This window comes from Trichechus manatus, unplaced genomic scaffold, assembly GCF_000243295.1.
Source record: "Trichechus manatus latirostris isolate Lorelei unplaced genomic scaffold, TriManLat1.0 scaffold00046, whole genome shotgun sequence".
Lineage (NCBI taxonomy): Eukaryota > Metazoa > Chordata > Mammalia > Sirenia > Trichechidae > Trichechus > Trichechus manatus.
Window position 1 is genome coordinate 5,015,824 of NW_004443982.1, and position 27,479 is coordinate 5,043,302.

A 27,479-nucleotide genomic window follows, 5' to 3' on the forward strand; every position below is an offset into this window, starting at 1 on the left:
ATTCAAGTTGGCAAGGATTTCATTTTACTTGGATCCACAATCAACACCCGTGGAAGGAGCAGTCAAGAAATCAAAAGATGCACTGTACTGGGCAAATCCGCTGCAAAAGATTTTTTTAAAGTGTTGAAAAGCAATGATATCACTTTGAAGACTAAGGTGCACCTGACCCAAGCCATGGTATTTTCAATCGCATAATCTGCATGCGAAAGCTGGACAATAAATAAGGAAGACCGAAGAAAAACTGAAGCCTTTGAAATGTGGCATTGGCAAAGAATATTGAATATACCATGGATTGCCAAAAGAACAAATCTGTCTTGGAAGAAGTACAACTAGAATGTTCCTTAGACACAAGGATGGCAAGACTGCATCTTACATACTTTGGACACGTTGTCAGAAGGGATCAGTCCCTGGAGAAGGACATCATGCTTAGTAGAGGGTTAGTGAGGAAGAGGAAGACCCTCAGTGAGATGGACTGATACAGTGGCTGCAACAACGGGCTCAAGTGTAACAGCGATTGTGAGCATGGCGCAGGACCGGGCAGTGTTTCATTCTGTGGTACATAGGGTCACTATGAGTTGGAACCAACTCAACGGTACCTAACAACAACAACAACAGCACACAAATGTTTTACCAATAAGTCCAGCATCACTGGCACTTCTTCCTTACTAGGTCCAATAAGCATAATGTCATCAATGTAGTGTACCAGTGTGACATCTTGTGGAAGGGAAAGGCGATCAAGGTCCCTGCGGACTAAATTATGACATAGGGCTGGAGAGTTGATGTAGCTCTGAGATAGGCAAGTGAAGCTGTATTGCTGGCCTTGCCAGCTGAAGGCTAACTGCTTCTGATAGTCCTTCGAAACAGGTATGGAGAAAAAGGCATTAGCCAGATCAGTAGCTGCATACCAGGTACCAGGAGATGTATTAATTTGCTCAAGCAATGAAACTACATCTGGAACAGCAGCTACAACTGGAGTCACCACCTGGTTAAGTTTTTGATAATCTACTGTCATTCTCCAAGATCTGTTTCTTGCACAGGCCAAATATGCAAGTTGAATAGGGATGTTGTGGGAATCACCACCCCTGCATCCTTCAAGTCTTTGATGGCGGCAGAATCTCTGCAATCCCTCCAGGAATGTGGTATTGCTTTTGGTTTACTATTTTCCAAGGTAGGGGCAGTTCTAATGGCTTCCACTTGGCTTTTCCTACCATAATAGCCCTTATTCTGTTTGTCAGGGATCCAGTGTGGGGGTTCTGCCAGTTGCTGAGTATATCTATTCCAATTATACGTTCTGGAACTGGGGAAATCACTGCAGGATGGGTTCAGGGACCCACTGGACCTACTCTGAGAGGGACACGAGCCAAGACTGCATTAATAACCTGACCTCCATATGCCCCCACTCTGACTGGTGGGCCACAGTGATGTTTTGGGTCTCCTGGAAATAGTGTCAGTTCAGAGCCACTATCCAGTAATTCCTGAAAAGTCTGATTATTTCCTTTTCCACAATGAACAGTAGTCACTCTCGTAAAAGGTCATAGATCCCTTTGGGGAAGCCTGGGAGAGAGAGTAACAGTAAAAATTTTTGGCAAAGTATTGGAGTCCTTCCTGAAGGAGACCCAGCCTCCCCTTCATTTAAGGGGTTGTGAGTCTTTAAACTTGCTCAAATCTGGGAATTGATTGAGGGACAGTGACTCTCTATTCTGGCGATTTAAGTTAGACTGCTGTTCACCTGACCTAGAATTCATCCGTTTGTACAGATCAAGTAAATATTTAGTAAATTTCCTAACTATTTCTCTCCTAGGGATTCCATGACTAAGTAGCCAACACCGTAAGTCCATACGAGTCAGACTATTCTGATTACTGCTTTGACTCCACTGTCCATTAGTACAACCACTCCCACTTTGTCTTTGTTGATTGAGAGCTGCCACTCGTCCCCTACTACCATGGGGTCCAATCAGCCCCATTGTAGTTAGGTGTCTTAATTCAGTTAGGGAAGTTCCCACTGTCAAATCTGATTTACATAAAATAGCAATCACAGTAGTCTTCAAGGATGCTGGGGCTCCCTTCACAAATCTGTTCCTCACAGTTATGGTAAAAGGTGTGTTCTCTGGGCACTCCATGTGTAGGTCTGTAGGTCTAACCTGATAAATCCACTCTAGCATGCCAATTTCCCTAAACCTCTGGATACCTTCTTCTACATATACCAAGGCAGGTCAGATACTTCAACTTGATTTAGTGTTGGCTACCTCATAATCCATGCTTCAACCCAACTAAATACACTGTTAGATCCCTTCCTAACTTCTTAAGCTGAAACACTGGTATTCTGTGCTTAGTGGACTCATATCAATAAACTCAGACTGATCCAACTTTATGTTCCTTGCACCATTATCCCACACCCTTAATAGCCATTCCCACACATATTCCCCAGGTTTCTGTTTTTACAGATTAGAAAAGTCAAGTAGTTCTTTTGGAGCGTAGCATACCTCCTCCTGGGTCACACTTTGTACTTCACCTTTTGGGGCTCGCTGGGACTTAAGTCTAGTTATAGGTCTACAAGCTAGAATTGGTAGTGTGGAATTGTTTTGAGAACATTCAGCATTGTCGTGTAAAGCATCTGCCTCAGGCGATGCCCCAGGCAATGACTCAGGCAAGGGCTCTTTAGAGGCAGCTAGGCTAGGGCTAATCTCATTAGATGGGAGTGGAGGAACTAATGGTTTTTCTGGGCAGGGTGGTTTAGCAGACTAACATGATGTAATCTCTTCAGATGGGAGTAATTCTGCTGGCAGGAGTGATTCAATGCAATTTAGGGGCTCAGTGTCTCCAGCTTCCTGATTATCTGCCCATATATCCCCATCCCAAGTTTCAGGATCCCATTTCTTCCCAATGAATGCCCTTACTTTAACTTCAGACACCTCTAGAGGTTGGCAAGTCACTCTTAAAATAAGACTCTGGGTTTGGTTTTTGGAAATATCAGCTCTGTTACTAAAAGAAATAAGGCTTTCTTTCAAAGCACAAGTCATTTATGCAGCACTTGAGCTTTGATTCTGAAGCCCTAAGTGCATCTCTTTCTTTCACCAGTTTGTCTAGTGAAAGTAGGACCAGCCAATCAGCTTCCTTATACTTCTCATCCTGACAAAAGTGTAGAAAGATATCACACATGTGTTCACCTAGAGCCTCGCCCTTCACCAATACCTGATCTACTGGTGGTAATATTTTGTGTATTCGTATTGCCATCTCACGCCATGGATTAGCAGTACCCTCTTTACTGCTGGAAGCAGAGTCATCAACATCTTTAAGACTAATCAGACTTGAGAAACAATTTAGAAAACTCATCCTCACAATTTTGTTTCTCTAGAAACACTCTCGGTACCAAATGTCTTAGGTTGGGTTCTCTAGAGACGCAAAGCCAGTAAACTGTATAAATATATACAGAGAAAGATTTATATCAAAGAAACGGCTCATTTGATTGTAGAGGCTGGAACGTCCCAAGTTCATGGACCAGGATAGAGGCTTCTCTCCATTCTCATAGCCGCAAGTGCTGGGGAACCCAAGATCAGCAGATCGGAAAGCAGGGCTGTTGCTCACAGGCTGTGAAGATGGATGAATCCCAAGACTGGCAGGCAAGACTGCAAGGCTTTTCCTGATTCACGTAGCTGCAGGGGCTGGCGAATCCAAGATAAGCAGATCAGAGAGCAGGGCTCCTGCTCACAGGCTGTGAAGATCGACAACTCCCAAGATCAGCAGATAAGCTGATAGCTCAAGCCCTAGGAACCGGAGGTCATACAAACAGGAGGCAGCCACAGGATTCAGAGTGAGCAAAAAGCCAGAACATCTGCTTATATTTAGGTGCAGGCCACATGCCCAAGGAAGCTCCCTTTCAACAGATTGGCTACTCGCAGCAGATCCCATCATTGAAGTGATCACATATAAATGCTGAGAATCATGGCCCTGCCAAGTTGACACACAATCTTAACCATCACACTATCCAAATAGCAAAAGATAAGAAAGCATGCTCTAGAGAGAATGCCAAGAGTATGGCTGGACAACCATTTGCTAAAGAGATGAGGCATGTGACTGATGGATTCAATCAACCATCTCAGCAGAAGCCAAGATAGAGATAGGGTTATCCTGGAAGGACCTGTGTCTAATGGATCCCCTTGACATTTACGGAAGACCAACAAGGTTTCTGAGAATGTTATATCAGCAGAAATACTGCCAGCTTGGATTGAAGGGAACTGAGAAAGGACAAAAATGAAGGAAGGCTGTCAGACTTTTGGGGTTTTTTCAAGTAGGAAACACGCTGTGCTGAGGGCAGAGCTGACAAGGCCTCTGCGGGATCCAGAGGCCAGGGTTGATGGGACCTCCGTGGACTCAGAGGGCAGAGCATAGAGCCACAGAGGATTAGTCTCAGGCTTTGGTATCTAATGAAAACTTCCCTGCTGAGTTTCATACTTGCTTAGGACAAGTGACCCCTTTATTCTTTCTATTTTCTCACTTTCAGAACAGAATGCCCATTCTAAGCCTGTCCTGCCATTGTATTTGAGAGCAGATAACTTGTTTTCCAGTTTTATAGGTCTACAGATAGAGAGGAATCTTGTTCTAAGATGGATCATACCCAGAGCCTCACTTATACCTGATTTAGATGATGAGTTTGGGGACTTTTTGAGCTGATAATATTTAAATAAGATTTTGGACTCAGAGTTGATGCTTGAATGGGTTAAGACTTTTGGGGATGTTGGGATGGGGTGAATATATTTTGCACATGGAAAGGACATGAATTTGGTGGGGGGGACTAGAAGGAAGACTGCAGTGAGTTTGTGTCCCCCCCGACAAAAGATATGTTCAAGCCCTAACCCTTGGTACCTGTGAAGGTGACCTCATTTGGAATTAGGGTCTTTGCAGATGTAATCAGTTAAGATGAGGTCATACTGGATTAGGGCATGCCCTAAATCCAATTACTGGTGTCTCTTTTTAAGAGAAGGAGAGGGAAATTTTGATAGAGACATGGAGGAGAGACACACAGGGAAGAAGGCCATGTGAAGAATGGAGTTATGCTGCCACAAGCCAAGAAATGCCTGGGGCCACCAGAAACTGGAAGAGGCAAGAGATGATTCTCCCCAATAGCCTTCAGAGGGAGCCTGGCTCTGCTGACACCTTTATTTTAGATTTTTAGCCTCCAGAACTGTGGGAGAATAAATTTCCGTTGTTTTAAGCCACCAATTTGTGGTTCTCTGTTACGGCAGTCCTAGGAAACTAATACAGTTGGTTTAACGTCCAAAAAAAATCAATCAGTGTGATACACCATGTTAATAGAATAAAAGACAAAAAAACACATGACCATTTCAGTAGATGCAGAAAAAGCATTTGATAAAATTCAGTGCCCTTTCAGGTTTAAAATACTCAACAAACTAGGAAGAGAAGGAAAATTCCTCACCCCAGTAAGGGGCATCTATGAAAAATCCACAGCTAGTAACATACTTATTGGATAAAGACTGAATGTTTTCCCTCTAAAATCAGGAAAAAGGCAAGGATGCCCATACTCGCCACACGTATTCAACATTATACTAGAGTTTCTAGCCAGGGCAATTAGGCAATGAAAAAAAAAAAAGGCATCCAGATTGGAAAGAAATAAAACTATATTTCCAAATGACATCATCTTGTATATAGAAAATCTAAGTTATCCACTAAAAATCTACTAGAACTAACAATCAAGTTCAGCAATGTGGCAGGACACAATACCAACAGACAAACATTAAGTGTATTTCCATACATATCAATGAACAACCCAAAGTAAAATAAAGACAACAATTTAATTTATAGCAAATAAAATAAAAGAATAAAATACCTAGGAATAAATTTAACAAAAAGTGCAAGACTTATACAATGCAAACTACAAAATATTGCTGAAAGAAATTAAAGAAGATCTAAATGAATAAAAAGATACTCCTCACTCATGTACCATTAGACATAACATTGTTAAGACAGCAATACTCCCAAGGCTGATCTAAAGATTCAATGCAATCTCTCTCAAAATCCCAGCTCTTTTTTTGCAGAAACTGAGAAGCTGATGTGAAAATTCATATGGAAATGTATGGGACCCAGAAGAGCCAAAACCATTTTGAAAAAGGAGAACAAAATGGAGGATTCACATGTCCCAACTTCAAAATTTACTACAAAGCTATAGTAATCAAGATAGTGTGACACTGGTATAATGACAGACATATAGATTAAGGGAATAGAATTGAGTCTACAAATAAACCCTCATATTTATGGTCAATTTATATTCATTAAAGGTGCTAAGATAATTAAATGGGGGAAATAACAGTCTTTTCAACAAACGGTGTTGGGACAACTGGATAAAACCAGTTGTCATTGAGTTGATTCCGATTCATGATGACTCCATGAGTGTCAAAGTAGAATTGTGCTCCACAGGTTTTCAATGGCTGATTTTTCAGAAGTAGATCACCAGGCCTTTCTTCCAAGATGCCTCTGGATGGACTCAAAACGCCAATCTTTTGGTTAGCAGCTGAGTGCATTAACCATTTGCACCACCCAGAGACTCTGAATACTGGTATGCAAAAGAATGAATTTGGACCTCTACTTCATACCGTACACAAAAATTAACTCAAAATGAATCACAGAGCTAAATGTATGCGATGCAATTAATTACTTTTGTGTGTGGCCCTTCTAGCCATGGGCTTATAACTCCCACCCAAGTGATTTTTGTGTGATAGGGTAACTGTGGCCTACTACGGGGATTGGTCAGTTTCTCCTTAAAAGAGAGCCAATTCCAGAGCAGAGGGAGGAGCCCACCACCAAGGAAGGAGAGACCACCAGGAGAGACCCAGATGCAGAGACCCAAAAGCAGGAGACAGCATGGTGGGCTTCCCAGCCCATGCAGACAGGAAGCTGAATGCCTTTGGGCAGAGACTGAGGGCCAGGGAGAGGCATGCCTGCGAGCATGGCTGGGAAGAGGCTATCCTGATGGAAGAACTGTATCTTGAGTGTTCCTGAGCCTGAATTGTAACTGTTACTTCTCTAATAAACCCCATAATCATGAGTATGGTCTGTGAGTTGTGTGTGGCCATTGCAATGAATAATCGAACCCAGCAGAGAAGTAGAGAGTGCTGTGGGAGGGACTGTTGGTGTTAGAGTTAGTAAAGATGGAAGAGAGAGGAGGCATGTCTGACCTCGGCCTCATAGCAATCAGCCTTGGGCTGCTGATCTCGGTTCTCCTTCCCCCTTGTGGGGTTGGAGGAGGTCAGACACCGCTCCCAAGCCGTTTTTACAATGTAAGAGCTAAAACTATAAAACTGCTAGAAGGAAACATAGGATAAGTCTTTGTGACCTTGAGTTAGTCAATGCTTTCTTAGATACAACAATAATAATAGCACAAGCAACAAAAGAAAAATTTATATGCAGGCAGTCTCCGGGTTATGAACGTCCGACTTACATACGACTTACATACAACCCGTAGTTACAAACAAACCCCTATAAAGCCTTTTACATTAAAAATTTGAGGTACATACAATGGTTCATAACAACAAGTGGGTGCTACTTTGTGACACACATCAAAACTTTCATTTTTATTATTACTGTATTATTATGTTAAAGATGTTTTACTGTATCTGGAAGTGTGTCTTTAAAGGTACACTATATACTAAGACAAACATTTGACTAACTGATGTTAGATGCAAACCGTAACTAACTGTTCCAACTCACGCACAAGTTCAACTTAAAGGCAGATTTAGGAATGGAACTTGTTCATAATCCTGGGATTGCCTGTACTGGGCTTCAATAAAATTAAAAAGTTTGTGCTTCAAAGGACACCATCAAGGAAGTGAAAAGACATCCACAGAATGGGAGAACATATTTGCAAAACACATATCTGACAAGGGATCTGTATCCAGAATATATAAAAAACTCTTAACAGTACAATAATAAAAAGACAAACATCCCAATTAAAAAATGGTCAAAGGATTTGAATAGACACTTCTCCAAAGATGATATACAAACAGCCGATAAACAAATGAAAAGCTGTTCAATATCATTAGTCATTATGGAAATATAAATCAAAGCCACAATGAGAGATCACTTCATCCATTATAATGGCTAAAATAATAATAATAAAGACAATAAGTTTTAGAGAGATGTGAAGAAACTGGAGCTCTCATGCATTGCTAGTGGGATTATAAAATGGTACAGCCACTCTAAAAAACAGTTTGGCAGTTCCTCAAAATGTTAAGCAGAGAGTTACCATATGACCCAGCAATTCTATTCCTAGGTATCTACTTAAAAGAAATGAAAACAAATGTTCACTCCAAAATTTGGACACAAATATTCACAACAGCATTATTCATAACAGTCAAAAGCTGACACAACCTAAATGTTCATCAACTGATGAATGGATAAACAAAATCTGGTATATCCATATAGTGGAATATTATTCAACAATAAAAATGCACTAATACATGCTATAACATAAACCTTGAAACCACTATCCTAACTGAAAGAAACAAGTCACAAAAGACCATATACTGTATGATTCAATTCACGTAAAATTTTCAGAATAAGCAAATCTGTAGAGACAAAAAGTAGATTAATAGTCGCCTGGTAGTGCAGTGGTTAAGAGCCACGGCTGCCAACCAAAAGGTAGGTAGTTTGAATCCACCGACTGCTCCTTGGAAATCCTATGGGGCAGTTCTACTCTGTCCTATAGGGTCGCTATGAGTTGGAATTGACTTAACGGCAACGAGCTGTTTTTTTTTTTTTGGGAATTTTTTGAGAACTTAAGTTCTCTCTTCTCTTGATAGGGGTTTTTTTTTTTTTTTTTTTGAGGGCTGGGGGTAGGTGGCAGAAATGGTGACTTTCTGCTATTATGTACAGGGTTTCTTTCTGGGGTGTTTGAAAGTGGCCTAAAATTAGACTGTAGTGATGGTTGCACAACTCTGTGAGTATACGAAAAGCCACCAAACTGTACGCTTTAAATGGGTGGATTTTTTGGTATTGGAATATATCTCAATAAAGCTGTAAAAAAGAAAGCATCACTTTCCTAAATAACTCAGCATCAAAGTGAAAAATTAATATGGTATTTATATACACAGTTTTTACCAGAAATTATGGAATACAACTAAAGCTGTATTTAGAGGGAAATTAACAACTTTAAATGGTTTTATTTTTAATTAAAAATAAATATAACCTAAACAGGTGTTATGTATTCAACCTAAAAAATTAGAAACAGGTAAAACAAAATTAAGCAAAAAGGAAAAAGCCAAGAAGTAGTAATTAATAAAAATAAAACTGTGAGTAAATCAAATAAATATAACAATAGGGGATTTAAAGAAAGCAAAGAGTGGGCTTTTCGAAATGTCTAATTTCATACATAGACCCCCTAGTAAACCAGATAAAGGAGTCAAAAATTGGGAGAGATGGAGGGATGGAGGGATGGAGGGATGGAGGGATGGAGGGATGGAGGGATGGAGGGATGGAGGGATGGAGGGATGGAGGGATGGAGGGATGGAGGGATGGATAGATATAGATATATAAATGAAATGAACAGAGGAAAATCTTTTCCAGATAAGGAAGTGTTTTAAAGTAATCATTGTGGAATGTTACTACATTTGTATAGGGATATATTTAAATATTTATGTGAAATAGGTGTTTCCCTGGCAAAATGTAAACAAAATTAATACAGGAAAAAAAAAGACTGAAAGAAACTCCAAAAGACTAGGGAGTGTAGAAGATACCAGAAAAGAAAAATTACAACAAATATCAAGACTCTGAAAGGTAGAAAGAAAGGCAGACAGCTTATAGACCACAGTATTTAAGAACAACACAGTAGTGAGTTACTTGGGTTTTCTTCTTCCCTACCATATATCCCACACTGGGCACTGAAGCCCTGATGGCACAGTGGTTAAGAGGTTGGCTGCTAACCAAAAGGTTGGCTGCTAACCTTGCGGCACCAGCTGCTCTTTGTAAACTCTATGGGGCAGTTCTACTCTGTCCTATAGGGTCACTATGAGTCGGAATCAACTCTAAGGCAATGAGTTTGGTTTCTTCGTTTTTTTTTTTCCAGTGCGAGGGGACACTGGAGAACCTTACAACTCAGAACCACCAACAGGCACAGAAACAAACAGCTCCAAGAAAAGCCTACTGCCCCTAATAAAAGGGTTGGGAAAAGGGCGGTCTAATAGAACAGAGTTCCTGTATTGCAAAGAGTTATGTGCTCAACTACTAGCTGAAAGGTTGGTGGTTCATATCCACTTAGAGGGACCTTGGAAGACAGGTCTGGTGATCTGCTTCTGAAAGGTCACAGCCTTGGAAACCCTATGGAGCAGTCCTACTCTGCACACATGGTGTTGCCATGGGTTGGAATTAACTCGACAGCAACTAATAACAACAGAACAGAAAACCTTTTTAGAAAACACCCACCCTACTCCAGCCTAACACTAAAGAATACATTCTTTTCACACACCCATGGAACACTCACCAAGACAGATCATATCTGGGGTCTTGTGGATGGAATTGTGTCCTCCAAAAACATGTGTCCAATTGCCTAGGCCATCATTCCCAGTATTGTGTGGTTGTCCTCCATTTTGTGCTCTGATGTAACTATCCTATTTGCTGGAAATCCTAACCTCTATGATGTTAATCCACCATGCATCTGTCAGTTTGTCATACTGTGGTGGCAAGCCTTGCCACTGGTACTTGAAATACCAGCAAGGTCACTCTTGGTGGACAAGTTTCAGCAGAGCTTCAAAACTAAGAGAGACTAGGAAGAAGGACCTGGCAGTCTACTTCTGAAAAAAATTGGCCAGTGAAAACCTTAAGAATAGCAGTGGAACATTGTCTGGTATAGTGCCGGAAGATGAGCCCTTCAGATTGGAAGGCACTCAAAATACGACTGAGGAAGAGCTGCTTCCTCAAAGTAGAGTCAACCTTAATGACGTAGATGGAGTAAAGCTTTTGGAACTTCATTTGCTGATATGGCACGACTCAAAATGAGAAAAAATAGCTGCAAACATCCATTAAGTAAAGTACAACCTTGAGTATATCCCACCTGGATTTGGAGACCATCTCAAGAATAGATGTGACACACTGAACACTAATGACCAAAAACCAGACAAATTGTGGGAAGACATCAAGGACATCATACATGAAGAAATCAAAAGGTCATTAAAAAGACAGGAAAGAAAAAAAAGACAAAAATGGATGTCAGAAGAGATTCTGAAACTTGTTCTTGAACATAGAGTAGCTACAGCGAATGGAAGAAATGATGAAGTAAAAGGGGCAGCTTGAGAAGACAACGCAAATATTGTAATGAAATGTGCAAAGAACTGCAGTTAGAAAACCAAAAGGGAAGAACACGTTCAGCATTTCTCAGGCTGAAAAACTGAAGAAAAAATTTAAGCCTCGAGTTGTAATTTTGAAGGATTCTGTGGGCAAAAATATTTAACAACACAGGAAGCATAAAAAGCAGATGGAAGGAATACATAGAGTCACTGTACGCAAAAGAATTGGTCAGCATTCAACCATTTCAGGAGGCAGCATATGATCAAGAACCAATGTTACTGAAGGAAGAAGTCCAAGCTGTACTGAAGGCATTGGAGAAAAACAAGGCTCCAGGAATTGACAGAATACCAACTGAGATGTTTCAACAAACAGATGCAGCACTGAAGTGCTCACTCATCTACGCCAAGAAATTTGGAAGACAGCTATCTGGCCAAACAACTAGAAGAGATCCATATTTGTGGCCATTCCAAAGTAAGGTGATTCAACAGAATGTGGAAATTATCTAACAACATCATTAATAATATAACATGAAAGTAAAATTTTGCTGGAGATCATTTATAAGTGGTTGTAGCAGTACATCAACAGGAAAATGCCAGAAATTCAAGCTGGAATCAGAAGAGGACATGCAACAAGGGATATCACTGCTGACGTCAGATGGATCTTGGCTTAAAGCAGAGAATGTCAGAAAGATGTTTACCTGTGTTTTACTGACTATGCAAAGACATTCAACTGCGGATCACAACAAATTATGCATAACATTGCAAAGAATGGGTATTCCAGAACACTTAATTGTGCTCATGCAGAACCCGCACATAAACCAAGAGGCTGTTGTTAGAACAGAGCAAAGGGATACTGTATGGTTTAAAGTCAGGAAAGGTGGGCATCAGGGTTGTATCCTTTCACCACACTTATTCAATCTGTATGCTGAGCAAATAATCTGAGAAGCTGGACTCTATGAAGAAGAATGTCGCATCAGGATTGGTGGAAGACTCATTAACAACCTGTAATATGCAGATGACACAACCTTGCTTGCTGAACGCGAAGAAGACTTGAAGCACTTACTGACGAAGATCAAAGATTACAATCTTCCGTATGGATTACACCTCAACATAAAGAAAACAAAAATCTTCACAATTGGACCAATAAGCAACATCATGATAAATGGATAAAAGATTGACATTGTCAAGGATTTCATTTTACTTGGATCCACAATCAATGCCCATGGAAGCAGCCGTCAGGAAATTAAATGACTTATTGCACTGGGCAAATCTGCTGCAAAAGACCTCTTTAAAGTATTAAAAAAGCAAAGATGTCACTTTGAGGACTAAGATGCACCTGACCCAAGCCATGATATTTTCAATCGCCTCATATGCATGTGAAAGCTGGACGATGAATAAGGAAGACCAAAGAAAAACTGATGCCTTTGAATTATGGTGTTGGCAAAGAATATTGAATATACCATGGAGTGCCAGAAAAATGAATAAGTCTGTCTTGGAAGAAATACAGTAAGAGTGCTCCTTGGAAGTGAGGATGGTGAGACTTCGTCTTACTTTGGACATGTTATCAGGAGGGACCAGTCCCTAGAGAAATACATCATGCTTGGTAAAGCAGACGGTCAGCAAAAAAGAGGAAGACCCTCAACAAGATGGACTGACACAGTGGCTGGAACAATGGGCTCAAACATAGTAATGACTGTGAGGATGGTGCAGGATCGGACAGTGTTTCATTCTGTTGTAGACTGGGTCACTATGAGTTGAAACCGACTCAATGGCACCTAACAACAATAACATGATGTTAATGAGGCAGGATTAGAGGCAGTTATGTTAATGAGACAGGACACAATCTACAGGATTAGGTTGTATCTTGAGTCAATCTCTTTTGAGATATAAAAGAGAGAAGAGAGGAGAAAGATCTCATTACCACCAATCAAGAAGAGCCAGGAGCAGAGCTCGTCCTTTGGACCTGGGGTCCCTGCACTGAGAAGCTCCTAGACCAGGGGAAGACTGATGACAAGAATCTTCCCCCAGATCTCACAAAGAGAGAAAGCCTTCCCCTGGAGATGGTGCCCTGAATTTGGACTTCTAGCCTCTTACACTGTGAGAGAATAAATTTATAAATTTCTGTTTGTTAAAGTCATCCACTTGTGGTATTTCTGTTATAGCAGCACTAGATAACTAAGACATAGGTTCATAAAACTTTTAGCAAGTTGAAATCATACACAGTATGTTTTCTAACTATAATGAGATCAAACTAAAAATCAGTAACAGAAAAATTTCCAAATCCTTGAAAATTAAACAACACATTTCTAAATAATCCATGGGTCAAAGAGGAAGTTTCAAGGGAAATTAAAAAGTACATCAAACTGACCCTCATTTATTGCTGGTAGGAATGTAAAATGGTGCAGCCACTGCGGACAACAGTTTGTTGGTTTCCCAAAAAGTTGAAGACAGAACTACCATATGACCCAGCAATCCCAATCCTAGGTATATAACCAAAAGAAATGAAGGCAGGAACACAAACAGAAACCTGTACACCAATGTTCACTGCAGCACTTTTCAAAATAGCCAAAACATGGAAACTGAAATGTTCATCAAGAGATGAATGGATAAACAAAATGTGGTACATACATATAATGGAATATTATGCAGCTGTAAAGACAAAAATCCTTACAACTGGACCAATAAACAACATCATAATAAACCGAGAAAAGACTGAAGTTGACAAGGATTTCATTTTACTTGGATCCACAATCAACACCCAGTGAAAAAGCAGTCAAGAAATCAAAAGACACGTTGCATTGGTCAAATCTGCTGCAAAAGACCTCTTTAAAGTGTTAAAAAGCAAAGATATCACCTTGAAGACTAAGATGCGCCTGACCCAAACTATGGTGTTTTCAATCACCTCGTATTCATGCGAAAGCTGGACAATGAGTAAGGAAGACCAAAGAAAAATTGACGCCTTTGAATCGTGGTGTTGGCGAAGAATATTGAACATAACATGGACTGCTAAAAGAACGAACAAATCTGTCTTGGAAGAAGTACAACCAGAATGCTCCTTAGAAGCAAGGATGGCGAGACTATGTCTCACATACTTTGAACAGGTTATCATGAGGGACTAGTTCCTGGAGAAGAACATCATGCTTGGTAAAGTAAAGGGTCAGCAAAAAAGAGGAAGACCCTCAACGAGATGGACTGACACAGTGGCTGCAACAATGGGCTCAAGCATAGCAATGATTGTGAGGATGGCGCAGGACTGGGCAGTGTTGCATTCTGTTGTACAGAGGGTCGCTACGAGTCGGAACCGACTCAATGGCATCTAACAACAAACAACAACAATAAAGAGAAATGAATTTCTGATGCATGCCACAGTATGGATGAACCCTGAAAATGTTGTGCTGAGTGAAATCAATCAGTCACAAAAACTCAAATACTGCATGATCTCACCTATACAAAAGACACAAATACAGAGAAACCAAAGATTTTTAGTGAAAAACGGGTGAGAGGGAGGAAGAAAGGGGGAGTTTTTACTGCGGGGACACAGAGTTTATGTTAATGGTGGTGGAATATTTTGTGAAGAGATGGCGATGATGGTGGTATGGCATGAGAAGTGTGGTCAACATCATTGAATTGTGGGTGTAGAGTTTGTTGTGTTGGTGGGTAGTTTAGTGTATATGTTTTCACCACAATATAGAGGGAAAAAAGTACAATAAACTGAATGAAAATAAAAATATCAAAATCTGTGAGATGCAGTTAAAGCAGTGTTGAGAGGAAAATTTATAGCACTAAATGCTTACGTTAGAAAAGAAGAAAGGTCTTTTAATCAATAATCTAAGCTCCCACCTCAGGAAAATATAAAGAAAAAAAGAAACCCAAAGCAAGCAGAAGGAAGGAAGTACCACATTTTTATTCAAATGATGCAAGCCTTCTACATTTGTTTGCCAATCGTGCCCTCCCCCAACATGAGGTATTTTTGTAAGCACACTATGCTAATTTTTTACACCAATATGTAAAAAAAAATTGGCATAGCAGCACTTATGAAAATACCGCACCTGGAGGGTGAGGTTGGCAAACAAATGAAGAAGGCATGTGTTATTTGGGTAAAAATAAGGCAATAAATTTAAGAGGAGAAATCAATGAAACTGAAAACATAAAAACAGAGAAAATCAATGAAATCAAAGCTGGTCCTTTGAAAAGACCAATAAAACTGGTAAACCTCTAGCAAGATTGACAAAAATAAAAAAAGAGAAGACGTACCAATATCAGGAATGAAATGGGATATAAGTACAGATCCTGCAGCCATTAATAGTAAGTGAATACTATAAACAATCTTATGCACATAAATTCAACAACTTAGATAAAACAGTCCAATTCCTCAAAAGACACAAAATACCACAATTCATCCTCTATTAAAATAGATTCATCAGAATAGGCCTATAACTATTAAAGAAATTGGAAATCAACACCATAATCAAAAAGCTTCTAAAAGGAAATTTCTAGGACAAGATGGCTTGACTGGAAAATTCTACCAAACATTAATTAGCATCAATTTGACACATTCAGGAAAATATAAGGGAATACTCTCCCCCAACTCATTCTATGAAGCCTGCATTACCTTAACACCAAAAGGAGACAAACCCATTGCTGTCAAGTCGATTCCGACTCATAGCGACCCTATAGGACAGAGCAGAACTGCCCCATAGTGTTTCCAAGAAGAGCCTGGTGGATTTGAACTGCCAACCTTTTGGTTAGCAGCCGAACTCTTAACCATTACGCCACCAAGGTTTCCAAAAAAAAAAAAAAGGCACACAAAGACAGAACAAAACAAAATTATAGATCAATATCTCTCATGAACTTAGATGCAAAATTCCTCAAAAAAGTACTAGCTACTCAAACCCAGCAATATAAAGAATTATACACCACAACCAGGTGTGGTTTACTCCAGTAATGCTAGGCTGGTTCAATATCAATCAATGTAACCCACCATATTAAGAGGCTAACGAAGAAAAATCACATGGTCAAATAAATTTGTAAAGAAAAACTGACAAAAGTCAACACCCATTCATAATAAAAACACACAACAATAAAGAACAGAGGGGAAATGCCTAAACTTAATAGAGAACATCTGTAAAAAAAAACTTACAGCTAACATTATACTTAATGGTGAGAGGCTGAAGGCTTTTCCCCTAAAAGCAAACACGTCCGCACAAGCATAGCCGCTCTCTCTACTCTCATTCAATATATAACTGGAAGTTCTAGCCAGCAGAATAAAGCAAGAAAAAGAAGGAAAATAAAAGGTATAGATTGGAAAGAAAAAATAAAACTGCCTCTACTTGCAGATGACATGATTCTTGGCACAGAAAACCCAAGGAATCTTAAAACAAAAAAAAAAAAGCTATAGACTAGTTAAGTGAGTTCAGCAAGATCCCAGGATTCAAGAGAAACACACAAAACTCAATCGTATTCCCATATATAAACAATAAACACGTGGAAACTGAAATTTAAAAGAGAATATAATTTATAACCACTCCAAAATAATTAAATATCTAGGTATAAACTTTACAAAACATGTACAGAACTTGTATGCTGAAAATTACAAAACGCTGTGAAAGAATTCAAAGAAGATATAAATAAATGGAGAGCATACTGTATTTACAGACTGGAAGGCTTAACATATTAAAGACGTTAAATCTTCCCAAATTGATATACAGGTTTAACACAAATTCTATCAAAATCCCAACAAGATGTTTTGTAGATAGAGACAAGACTATTCTAAAATTTACGTGGAAAGGCAAAGGACCTAGAAGAGCTAAAACAATTTTGAAAAATAATAAAGCGGGAGGAATCACTGTACCTAATTTCAAGATTTATTATATAGCTACAGTAATTAAGACACTGTGGTATTGGCACAATGGAAGAGAACAGAGAACCCAGAAACAGCCCCACACAATATGGCCAACTGATTTTTTATAAAGGTGCAAAACAATTCAGTGGAGGAAGGATAGCGTTTTCAACGAACGGTGCTTGAGCAATTGGACATCCACGGGGAGATAAATGAACCTCGATCTAAGTCTTAGACAAATATTAACTTAAAATGGACCACGTACAGTAGCAAAGAGATATAGACAAATCACCATCACAGTGAAGAATGTAGTCTCCTCTCTAATAAAAAAAGCAGACAAAAAGAAAAAAGTACAAATTTTGTACGACACAATTAACAATTCAGTAATTAAATATTATTTTCAACTTACATATAGAACATTTATAAAAATTCACCACAGATTAGGCCATAAGTCTCCTCATATTTCAAGAAATGAGCTTCACGCAGACATTCTTCTGACCATAGAAAACTAAGGTTAGAAATCCATTAAAAAGATAAACTTCTGGAAATTGAAAACGCACTTATGAATAACTCACGGGTAAAAGAAAAATTATTAACTCTTAGAAAACACTTAGAACATAACGCATCAAACCTTGTGGGTCTTAGAGCGAACTTCAGGACCTTCATGTTTATATTAGAGAAAAAAGCCTGAAAATGAGCGAATCGTCCAACTAAAGTTAGAAAGACGATTCCATCACTGACCACACCGAATACCCCAACACTCACACACCCCAGCCCCCCATCACCTCAACATCCCTCCGGCAGCGGGCCCTTGAAATCCTCCTGACAATAACTATCAAACCGCTGCTGGGAGCCACAACCGCTTCCGGTCGCCACCCCTAGCACCGCCCCTTCACGGGTTTTGGGGATTTGCACGGGGCTGGTAGGTAGGGGATTACTGGTTACGTGCATGCGCAAAATCACCTTCGAAGCCGCTGTCAGCGAACTCAGCAAGAAGCAGTTAAGGAGTCGCGCTTTGCCCTTCGGCAGCCTTGTCAGGTAGGTAACATGGCCGCGCCCGAGGAGAGCTTCTCCATGGGGTACGCCATGTTGAAGAAATAGCCATTCCGTACTGTAAATGAGGACGCCTCTAAATTCACAGAGCAGAGGAGTGCAGTTGTACCACAGGTGGCAGGCAGCAGGGGTGGGGACGTTTTTCTGCGCGGGCTTGCAGGAGGAGGAGTCTTTGGATCTGGTCTCTATGCATCTACGTAATGTTTAGAGAAGCTTAGGTGCCTCTTGGAACAAACGGATAGGCGCCAGAGACTGTTATCTCCAGGCAGATACCGCAGGGTGAGAAGAAGAAGGAAGTCAGGCTGGTTACAGGCCTCTCCCGGAACATACCATAAAGGGAGAGGGGAGGAAATCAGAGTTCCACAAGCCCTCCTAGAATATACCACCTGGGAAAAAAGGAAAGAAGTCAGTATTAGATTCCCCTCTCTGCTGTGCTTGAGGGCGTTGGCTGTGGGGTTTGAATGCTCCCATAATCTACATTTATCTCCCACCCCAGCTACTCCAACTAAAATGAAAGTATGTACCAATAATAGTTTTTGATGTGTTCTCAGTCTAATGCAATATGTCAATAAAAATATCTTTAGGAAACTTTATTTTTATTTCTTCATAAAATAAAGGCTAAGTAGTGATGATACTCTTACTTTGCAAATGTAGTTTACGACAAGACTCTGACTCTGTCCTTCAACCAGTTTGCTGCCCCTTATTACCTCAAATATGGAAATTCTGGAGATGCCACTGCCCTTCTGGGAGATGTCACTGGGACAGAGGGGAAAGAAGTTGTGCTGCCGTTCATCTGAGAATGCCTACTTACCCTTCAAAACCAAATTCATATATCTCCTCCTCCAGGAAGCCCGCCTGACAGAAGGCCTTTCTAACTCCACAGATGAGGAAAGCATTTTGAGGGGACCCAGCATAGGCTTAGGTGTGAACTTACTGTGTGTTCTCAGTCCAGTCACATCCCCTCTGGGCCTCATTTAACAATCTAGAATGTAAGAGGTGTCCTCGTCCAATAAACCTAAAACCATCAGGGACTAATTTGTAGTTTGACAGAGTCAGGTTTATTGACCCATTGCAATGAGGGAGACCACACACCAGAGGAACCATAGGGTGTCTCACTAAACAAAGGAAAAGATGGAGTTATTATGGGGTTCTGAGGAAGGATGGAGATCAGGAGAAATTTAAATGAAGCAGTGATTTGACAAGCTCAAAGCAAAGCAGGGCTATGTGTAAAGGGATAAGCATGAGGCCTGGACTGCAAAATGAGCCCAGAATCCTCTTTCCTTGAAAACAGAAAGTTATGATAGATGTAGAATATTGTGTCCAGATACCCCTTATCTGAAGCTCTGTACCTGAGCTGGAAATCGAGGCTGCTTCTCAGTGTGACTTAGATTCTCCAGGCAAGAGTGGGTTGTTTCATTCTTACTAATATAATTTCAAAAAGCAAAGTTTCTGATAGTCTATGATTTTAGAGAACAAAGTTTCTCAATGATAAGAAAGCAGTTGTCAATCAAAGTACAGGTTCTTTATGGCATTTATAGCTGCAGCACGTTTTTGGGAGAAATAATGTTTCTTGATAACTTTGCAGATGGCTTTATCTGTGTCTGTTCTCCCAGCCTGAAGCTCTAGCGATGCAGTGGTTAAGAGCTATGGCTGCTAACTAAAAAGTCGGCAGTTGGAATCCACCAGCTGCTCCTTGGAAACCCTATGGGGCAGTTCTACTCTGTCCTATAGGGTGGCTATGAGTTGGAATTGACTCAGTGGCAACAGATTTGGTTTTGGTTTGGTCTCCCAGCCTGGTGAATGGCAGATTTTTTAAAGTCTGGGCTAATTTTTACTTTCTTAGAGCTTTGAATCTCTGATTTTCCCAGATTCTCTTTCTACCTTTGCATCCCTGGTTAGAATGTTTGTTGAATGAATAAATGAAAGAATAAATGGAATCAGTAGAAGCATGTTGGGCATACATACACTCCTATTAGGGTGCCAGGAATTATTGTTAATGTTGTTGGGTCATAGTGGTACTAAAGTTACATTAAAAAATAGTTTCATCTGTTAGAACATTTCAAAGAAGAAAATATAGAGCTAATAAATAAATAAATAATATGAAAAGATGTTCAAAGTCATTAATCATCAGGGAAATACAAATAAAGACATGAGGAGATAACATTTTACACCCATTCAACTTGCAAAATTTTAAAAATCTGACAATACCAAGTGTTGGAGAGGATGTGGATCCACAGGATCTCTCATGTTCTGTTGAAGGAATGTAAATTAGTGCAGCCACTTTAGAAAACAGTTTGGTATTCCCTCCTACAGTTGAATATTTACATACCCCACAACCCAGCGGGTCCACTCTTAGTAATATATCCAAGAGAAACACTTACACATGAGACTTAATATATTCATGGCATCCTGTTCACGACAGCAAAACCTGAAAACAACAATGAATGTACATTAACAGGAGTCAAAATGAATGAACTGTAACAATACCTAATAGTATAGATGAATATTTTAAGAAACCTGTAATTCCCAAAAGATAATATAAAGCATGATACATTTTTATCAAACTAAAAGCTACTAATATGAAGAACATTCACTACTTAGAATTCTGTGTAATTGCAATAGAATTGTATAAAAAGGAAATCAAAGATCGATGGACTTGGGATTCAGGATGATGTTTACCTCAGTTGAGGGGAGGCAGGGCAACAAATTGGGGGACTGTATGGATAGATGTAGGTTATTGTCAAGGCCATACCTTTTCTTTTGGGTGGTAGGTGCAAAGGTGCTAATTATATTATTAAAACTAACTAAATATTTAAACTAATTAGGAAAATGGAAATGCTATTAGACAAATATATAAATGAAAAAAGAGAAAGTCTGCATAGAGAAAAGTTCTGTCCCATCCTTGAATGGGGCAAGAAAATCTTTGGCCCCAACCCAAAGATGCCACTTTGTGGTGGGATGAGCAGGGAGGCAGGAGATCTGTGACCTTCACACTTAATGTTGCCCCTGCCACAGATGCTCTAGCTCCAAGACACTCCATCACATCACTCATGTGTCTGCTCAAATGTCACCTTTGCAGAGATATTTCTTCCCTAGCCTACCCCACCACTCTCTATCTCCTTGCCATGCTTCAGTTTATTTCATAGCCTTAACTTTTATCAGAAATTATCTTATTCATTTACTGTTTGCTCACTTACTTGCTTGCACTGATACTGCAATGATGTCCTCTTCTCTCATATGTGGAGTAATCGACTACTTTATTTTAGTCTCCTTACTACACATGTAGAGGGCAGCAAAACACACACCCTGGAGTCATTTTCTTAAAAGACTAACTATTCCCTCCAAAAGACTCTGCAGACATCTCTGGATGACATGATTGTTATAAAAGTGTTCCACTGGTTAACTTGGTATAACTAGTGCTATAAATACTAAAGAGTTGGAGAATTTAAACAGTATATGTACTGGGTTGAATACTGTCCTCCCAAAATTTGTGTCCCCCCTGAACTTATAAATGTGACATTATTTGGAAATAGGGTCTTTACAGATGTAATCAAGTTAAGACAAGGTCATACTGGATTCTGGTTGTCTGTAAATCCAATATGACTGGTGTCGTTATAAGAAGAGGGAAATTTGGATACGGACAAATGGGAGAAGGCTATGTGAAGACAGAGGAAGGGTTTAGAGTTATGCATCTATAAGCCAAGGAACCCCAAGGATTGCCAGCAATCACCAAAAGCTAGAAGAGGCAAGGAAAGATTCTTCCCTAGAGACTTTGGAGAGAACATGGACCTGCCAACACCTTGATTTCAGACTTCTAGCCTCCAGAACTGTGAGAAAATACATTTCTAGTTTGTGGTACTTTGTTACTGCAGCCCCTGGAAACTAATACAGATTTTGTGGTGCCCCTACCCCAATACATAAGTAGAGTGCCTCACCAGATACTACTTCCTTTGCAGCCAGGAAGCCTGGTCCTGTTTGCCTCAGACTAACACCTCATACACTTAGGAATAGTATTCCAAGACTTATATGTACACAGAAACCCTAATTATAAATTACCAAGGCTGGGAGTTCTGACTTAGACACAAGTTCCAAAACGAGGCCACTCATGATTATTCAGGCCCTCTACCTGGGGGAATCATTAACTCATTGTTTATGCAAACAACCAGAGCTGTGTTCCCAACAGTGGGAATCATACAATTAGAAAAGACTGTAAGAAACTTATCATTAACTCTGTCAGAAGTTGTCATGGTTTGAATTGTGTCCCCCCAAAAAATGTGTGTATCAGTTTGGCTGGGCCATGATTCCCAGAATTGTGTGCTTGGCCTCCATTTTGTGATTGTAATTTTATGTTAAAGAGGATTAGGGTGGGATTGTAACATCACACTTACCCAGGTCACATCCCTGAGTCAATGTAAAGGGAGTTTCCCTGGGGTGTGGCCTGCACCACCTTTTATCTCTTGTAAGAGATAAAAAGAAAGGGAAGCAAGCAGAGAATTGGGGACCTCACACCACCAAGAAAGGAGCACGGAGAGCAGAGTGAGTCCTTTGGACCCGAGGTTCCTGCGCAGAGAAGCTCCTAGTCCAGGGGAAGACTGATGATGACTAGGATCTTCCTCCAGAGCCGACAGAGAGAGAAAGCCTTCCCCTGGAGCTGACGCCCTGAATTTGGACTTCTAGCTTACTAGACTGTGAGAAAATAAATTTCTCTTTGTGAGAGCCATCCACCTGTGGTATTTCTGTTAGAGCAGCACAAGATGACTAAGTCAGAAGTTATTAATGATAACACCTCTACCCTAGACAGAATGCAAATCAATATCAACTCATTGGCATGAATAGTGTTGGACAATCACATTGCTCTATATTTCTTGCACAGCGTTGCTAGTGTCTGGGCCATTGGTAATAATTTTTGCATCAACAAAACAGACAAGGTAAAACAGGATATACATCACCTTAAGGAAAAAGCTATTTGGCTCTCAAAGGTTGATCCTCAATTTATGGGATTTGTTCTCTTGGCCTAGGTTGGGCAATTGGGTTCTTGATTCCAAGGTATGTTACAGTGACTACTCATTGCTCTTGTCATAGTGGTCATGATGCTGACCCATTGTATTCTATCCAGAGTCTTAAATGCTTCTGTACAGCTGCTCTCTCATCAGATGATTGCCATGATGATACAATGACAAAAAAATCAAGAAGATCTTACAATACAGTTGACTATGGAGATGACTAAACAATCATTGAGGGGTAAAGATCTGGCTCTCTAACCTTCCCTGAATTGGTCAACTTCTTGTAAATAAGGGAATGACCAAAAGGGGGGACTGAGAGACTAAACACAAAAATGGATAATGGCCAGACTATATATAACAATAGAATTCTGATCTACAACTTTTGCAGCAACCAGCCTGAGAAGTCAAATCATAACCTCTACAGCAAACAAACAGTGCAGGAAGCTAAACCACAACCTCTGCAGCAACCAGCCCAGAACAGTCAGGACCTGGTCAATGACTGCCAGATTCTCTATTTTTTGCCTCACTTCCCACTTCCAACTCAAAACCAGTGAGAGAAAAACAAGTATGCTCCCCAAACTAATCACATAAGATACTGTCTTAGTCATCTAGTGCTGCTATAACAGAAATACCACAAGTGGGTGGCTTTAACAAAGAGAAATTTATTCTCTCACAGTCTAGTAGGCTACAAGTCCAAATTCAGGGCATCAGGTCAAGGGGAAGGCCTTCCCTGTCAGCTCTGGAGGACGGTTCCTGCCGTCAACCCTCCCCTGGATCAGGAGCCTCTCCGCGCCGGAACCCCAGGTCCAAAGGACACACTCTGCTCCTGGCGCTGCTTTCCCAGTGGTATGAGGTTCCCAGGTCTCTCTGCTTGCTTCTCTCATCTATATCTCAAAAGATTGGCTTAAGACACTATCTAATCTTGTAGCTCTCATCAATATAACTGCCATTAATCCATCTTATTACATCATAGTAATAGGATTTACAACACATAGGGAAATCACATCAGATTACAAAATGGTAGACAGTCATACAATACTGGGAATCATAGCCAAGTTGACAGATATTTTGGGGGGACACAATTCAATCCATGACAGATACCCTACTTCTAATTAACCCACATCCAGCTTCCCCATGCCAATAACCTCCAATCAGAACATACCTGAAGCCTTCCTTTTTTTTTTTTACTATAAAGCTTCGCCACTCCCCTGCCTGTCTTTGCGTCTCTGCCAAGCACAAGTGATGGTAACTGACGCCCTTGCTATAGAAAACTGTGAATAAATAGACTCTGTTTATTCTCATTTGGGTGGTCTTTGTTTACTTCCATTATCCTAAGAGTAAGGACATTTTCTTGCATAGCCACAAGCCCATTCTCACACATAAGAAATTTTTTTTATTATCTTATATTTTTATTTTAAGATTATAATACAGTAAAATTGACTCTGGTGTACAGTCCTATTAATTTTTTTCTAAAATAGTTGCTCATACAGTGTTTGTAAAAAGCAAAATGTAAAGTTTATTTACATTGCCCAATTTGTTTTAGCTTTATGTCATTATATTTAGGGATCAGTACTGGTCAAGTGCTTTTTATTTTGAAAATTTGAGGTAGTGTCTGTTTGTTTCGGGTGAAAATATACACAGCAAAACCCACTCCCATTCCACAGTTTCTAGACATAATGATCAGTGACATTGGCTGCATTCTTCACATTGTGTGAAGATTTTTGTTACTTCTGTTCTAGTTGTTTCACTTTCATTTACTTAACCTCCCTGCCCCCCAAACTTCTCATCTATGCTTTAAAATAGCTGTTGACTCTTTGGTCTTATAAGATATATATATTTTTAAGAAATGCAATACTCAAGGGTGACAGTCTTTACTCTTTGGGATAAACTGTTACTTAGTGTAAAGGTGACTTCGGGGGATAGTTTCAATTCAGGGTTTGAAGAGCAACTCAAGGCCATAGTCTTGGGTACTCCTCAGGCCGCAATAGGTCTGCTAAGTCTGGATTCTTTAAGAATTTGAAGTTCTGTTCCACATTTTTCTCCCTTTTTATCAGGATTCATCTATTGTGTTCCTGATAAGAATGTTCAGTAGTAACCAGGCGCCATCTAGTTCTTCTGGTCTCAAGATGGAGGAGGCAGTGGTTCATGTAGACAATTAGTCCTGTAGTCCAGTTCCTTCTCTGATTCTTGAATTTCCTTCTTTCTCTTTTGTTCCAGATTAATAAAGATCAATGGTTGTATCTTAGATGGTGGCTCATAATTTTAAGATGCCAGACACTACTCACCATACTGGGAAGTAGAACATAACTTTAAGAACTGTATTATGAAGGGTGGAGCCAACATGACACCATAGACAAACGCACTATACTGACCCTCAGCAGCAAAAACCTGAAAAACTAAATAAAAACAGATACAAATGTCAATCCTGGGACCCTAAGCATCAAACGAAGGGATAAAGAACTAGGTCAAACACCAAATAGAAGAAGCTGACAGAAAACAGAGAACAAGGAGAGATATGGAGTGGAGATCCCCTGCCAACTAACATGGCATAGTGTTGCCATCTTGGAACACAGCCAGCAACAACCCCAGATGGGGAGTATGGGAAGGCAACTTCACAGAGCTCCCAACAGGAAACAGAGCACCTGGTAATCAGAGAAACACGATTTCCCACACCCACATTTCTGCCCCATATTCGACCTCCACCCCTTCCTGATGGGCCATGCCGTGCCACTTGGCTAGACAGCCACTGGCCCACCACCGCCCTAGATCTGCCCCACTCCCACCTGCTGGCTCCTGCCACGCCATTATTTTTTCCCTTTCTTCCTTTTCTTTCTCCCTCCCACCTAACCTCATACGCCACCTCCACCCCTTCCCGCTGGGCCATGCTGCGCAGCCTCAGCTAGAGAGCCACCAGCCTGCTGCCCCCACCCGCTGGCTCCTGCCACGCCATTTTTTAATTTAATTTCATTTTTTTCTTTTTTATCCTTTCTTCATTTTCTTTCCTCCCCCCACTTAGCCCCATACGCCACCTCCCCTCCCTTCCAACTGGCCCTCAGGTCCACCTTGCCCCTACTTGTAGGCCCCACACTGCACTGCCAATTTGTTTATTTTTCTTCTTTTTTCTCTTTTTCTTTTCTTTTCTCTTTCTTCCTTTTCTTTCTCCCTCCCTCCTAGTCCCATATGCCACCCCCCTACCAGCAGGCCCTGCCATGCCACTGTGGCGAGAGAGCCATAGGCCTGCTGAAGCTCCGGGTCTGCCCCATCCCCACCTGCTGGCTTCTGTTGCGCTGCCATTTTTTCTCTTTATTTTATTTACCTATCCTACCTAGCACCATAAGCCACCTCCCCTCCCATCCCACCAAGCCTCAACTCTGAAACTATGTAGGCAAGAAGGCAATGGGATGACATATATAAAACCTTGAAAGAAAAAAACTGCCAACTAAGAATAATATATCCTGCAAAATTCTCTCTCAAATATGATGGCGAAATTAGGACATTTCCAGATAAAGAGAAATTAAGGGAATTTGTAAAAACCAATCAAACTTAAAAGAAACTTTAAAGGGAGTCCTTCGCTTAAAGAACCAACAACATCAGACAACAACCGAGGTCTAGGACACAGGACAGCATCAGCCAGATCCCAACCTCGGTAAAGAACTCTCAATAACAGAACAAAGCTAGAAGACTTAAACCAGGGAAACAGAGACGTCAGTCTGTAAATGACAACAATGTCAAAACAATAAAAGAAGGAATAAAGGGTGTAGGTAGAGAACTTTCAAATAGAGAGCAAGTCAAGGTGATATCAAGTAATAAAAAACTGGCTCAAACTTAGGAAGATAAGGGTAAATTTCAATGTAACCACAAAGAAAGTTAACAAACCTACTCATGAGAACAAAAGAAAAAAGAAAGACTCAGTAAACACAAAAACTATAATAACAAAAGAAAATCCACAAACAAAAGAAACTCAGCACAGGAGAGTAAGAGGAACAAAGAAAACATCAGCACCACAAAAAAAGGACACTATGACAGCAATAAAATCATACCTATTGATAATCACACTGACTGTAAATGGCATAAATGCACCTGTAAAGAGACAGAGAGTGGCAGAACTGATAAAAAAAAATAACCCATCAATATGCCATCTATAAGAAACACACCTTAGACACAAAGACATAAATATACTAAAAATCAAAGTATGGAAAAAAATATATCAAGCAAACAGTAACCAAAAAAGGGCAGGAGTGGCAATACTAATCTCAGATAAAATAGACTTTAAGGCAAAATCCACCATAAAAG

At 40.2% G+C, this 27,479-nt stretch overlaps 1 protein-coding gene and 1 pseudogene across 2 annotated transcripts in view; one reads left to right on the forward strand and one right to left on the reverse strand.

The window, feature by feature from the left end:
- Positions 1-18,010, reverse strand: part of ZNF81 (zinc finger protein 81) — a 120,785-nt gene extending 102,775 nt beyond the window's left edge. Inside the window, exons 1-2 of one of the 2 annotated variants that reach the window (XM_023731880.1) lie at positions 17,916-17,930; positions 17,540-17,624 (exon numbers count right to left, since the gene is read on the reverse strand). The gene's annotated coding sequence lies outside the window, so the exon portion shown is untranslated. Of the gene's footprint in view, positions 1-17,539; positions 17,625-17,915 lie in introns of both variants that reach the window. The other variant, XM_023731879.1, reaches the window with a different exon arrangement.
- Positions 18,011-18,079: 69 nt separating this feature from the next.
- LOC111820683 (uncharacterized) lies at positions 18,080-18,798 on the forward strand (annotated as a pseudogene).
- Positions 18,799-27,479: the final 8,681 nt, after the last annotated feature.